At 39.4% G+C, this 3,117-nt stretch overlaps 1 long non-coding RNA gene across 1 annotated transcript; it reads left to right on the top strand.

Moving 5' to 3' along the window:
• The first annotated feature begins 1,946 nt into the window (after nucleotides 1-1,946).
• On the top strand, nucleotides 1,947-2,934 carry LOC115237063. The gene is made up of 3 exons (XR_003884293.1): nucleotides 1,947-2,443; nucleotides 2,514-2,710; nucleotides 2,806-2,934. It is a non-coding gene; the product is annotated as an uncharacterized LOC115237063 (long non-coding RNA).
• The last annotated feature ends 183 nt before the right edge of the window (nucleotides 2,935-3,117 follow it).

Here is a 3,117-nt window from a genome sequence, read left to right on the forward strand (position 1 = left end):
TGAAAGCTTATTACGGTTCTTGAAACGAGGTGAAAATTACAAAAACGAACAGATTTACTATATTTCGACAAATGAAAGTGTAGATACGCTAGTGAATTTCCCCATTTTTGTAAATGGGCGCGTTCAGGAGACACAACCGTTGAACATCGTCTTGTCAACACTCGACGTTAATTTGTTGGTTCTAGAAGTAAGAACCAATCACGTTCGATTGCCACTCAACAGTTGTGTCTCCTGAACGCACCCATTTTCACTTCGTTTCAAAAACCGTAATAGGCTCCCAGGGTATCAATCATGTAACTTTTCCCCTAGGGCAAAAAGGTGAAAAATTTTACCATTGTTTTCAATGCTAATATTTTTCACTTTTCCGCCCTAGGGAAAAAGTTTTTTCACTTTTCACGTTTCCGCCCTAGGGAAAAAGTTACATGATCGGTACCCTGGTGACATTTAATTGAACACATTGGATCTATTAGCCAGTTGAACACGAGACTCTCCGATTGATAATTCGCGCTGGTTACCCTAGGCATCGATCGATATCAATGGTTGTGTCCAATCTCGCCGTATCCAATGAACATCTCCCGTTGCGATAGTCGCAACATCGTTCGAGATGGCACATTAAGCCCGTTCTACATTGATCGCATGTCGCCAGTCGCAAGCAAATCGACCAATCACAGTCGAATATTCGACGGAATAATCGACTGTGATTGGTCGATTTGCTTGCGACTGGCGACATGCGATCAATGTAGAACGGGCTTAATGTGCCATCTCGAACGATGTTGCGACTATCGCAACGGGAGATGTTCATTGGATACGGCGAGATTGGACACAACCATTGATATCGATCGATGCCTAGGGTAACCAGCGCGAATTACCAATCGGAGAATCTCGTGTTCAACTGGCCAATAGATCCAATGTGTTCAATTAAATGTCACCAGGGTACCAATCATGTAACTTTTTCCCTAGGGCGGAAAAGTGAAAAATATTAGCATTGAAAACAATGGTAAAATTTTTCACCTTTTTGCCCTAGGGGAAAAGTTACATGATTGATACCCTGGGAGCCTATTACGGTTTTTGAAACGAAGTGAAAATGGGTGCGTTCAGGAGACACAACTGTTGAGTGGCAATCGAACGTGATTGGTTCTTACTTCTAGAACCAACAAATTAACGTCGAGTGTTGACAAGACGATGCTCAACGGTTGTGTCTCCTGAACGCGCCCATTTACAAAAATGGGGAAATTCCCTAGAGTATCTACACTTTCATTTGTCGAAATATAGTAAATCTGTTCATTTTTGTAATTTTCACCTCGTTTCAAGAACCGTAATAAGCTTTCAGGGGATCGATTGTGTATCTTTGAAATAAATAGCGTTTTTGAATGTAGCAGGTTTAATCGCTCTCAGAGCGATTAATGACGTCATTGCATCGTCTCTGCCAATAAAAGACTTGAATTTATAGTAAAATATAGTGATTAATTGAACCGGGTTGGGTTAACCCGTTCATTCAAAAACGCTAAGGGTGCCATTACATGTAGTGCGAAAACGCGGATTAACGTAACGCGGAACGAGAGTGGAACCAATCGCGACCATTCTGCAGTTTTTGTTACGCTCGCGATTGGTTCCCTTTCCGTTCCGCGTTACGCTAATCCGCGTTTCCGCGCTTCATGTAATGGCATCCTAAAAGTGAAACTTAAGGCCGTATTACACTACGGGTTGCGAGTTTAATTGCGGTTGAGGTTACGGTTGATATTTGCGGATTGACCAATCGGAGCAAAACAGCTTGCCGGCTGATTGGTCAATCCGCAACTGTCAACCGTAACCCCAATGAGTGCTTTCCATTTAGTGACTCAAGTCGACACAAGCATCATTCTATCTTTGTTGTTCACTGGTATTGAAAGAAGATAGAATGATACTTGTGTCGACTTGAGTCACTAAATGGAAAGCACCCATTATAGGTTTGTTCGCGTTGCTTGAAATTCCCAAAAAGTTCTGCACTGAAAACGAGATAAATATATATTCGGATGTTGAAGAGAGTGAAAGCAAAGATGCTGAGTGCAAAAAATTCAAGCAACGCGAGCAAACTTAATATCGGGTGCACCTGGGTGGGAAATCGGAACACAAAACACAACCTGAACATGAACTGTAGATTTCCAGTACTGGCAGTGAATTTTGGAACACAGCCGATATTAATCTAACCTAACCTAACCTAATTCTAGCTGAGTTTAACTTAACCTAATCGTATTTCTATTCTGAACGTAATGAGAAAGTTGGATTTCAAACTGAATACCGTTTTCTTTAAAATTCGTGTAAAATTCAACGGTTTGATTAAAAGAATGATAACATACAGGTCAACATACTATTAACATAAGGCCAATGAATTCGAACTGAACGTATATATAATACGAATCGCAAAAAATTGCTCACATGAAGAGAATTAAAATCCTAACCTTGTGTGAATATACAATATAATACAATGTAACTCTTATATATCTCGATATAATATTATTTATACACTGGCACAGATTACACGAGCATGATGAAACGACGTCTTCCCGCGATTGTCGCATGAGAGATAAACTATTACGAAAGGAATTTGGATGAAATGCGAATGTAGGCATATCCTTTTGCGCTCAAGATAATTGAAAATGTTTCGAAGTCGAAGCTGGTTCGGTGGCGGACTTTGGAAGCCTAAAAATCCCCATTCCCCGGAGCATCTCAAGTAAGTAAGGATAATCGATTAATGCACTCTACTATCATGTTATTGAAGGAAGCACGAGTATATATCTTATACATTTATCTATTATACTTTATCAGGTATTTGTATAATGTGCTGTCAAAAAATCAGACTGTGTCTGAAAACAACAGAGGTTTACTGGTTGAAACTCTGCGTTCGATAGCTGAAATTCTCATATGGGGTGATCAAAATGATAGCAGTGTATTCGAGTAAGTAGAAACAACAAGATAAATGTTCAAAGACATGTGATCCTTTTTTCAATTTTTTCAAAACTTGCATACTTTATATATCTCGATGCGCAGTAACAAAATATGTTGGAAGAAATTGTCGTTTCGGTTTTTTATTATAAACAGGATGATAGTAGATTTCAACGCACTGAAGTATATGTATAT

This window comes from Formica exsecta, unplaced genomic scaffold, assembly GCF_003651465.1.
Source record: "Formica exsecta isolate Colony F162 unplaced genomic scaffold, ASM365146v1 scaffold27, whole genome shotgun sequence".
NCBI lineage: Eukaryota > Metazoa > Arthropoda > Insecta > Hymenoptera > Formicidae > Formica > Formica exsecta.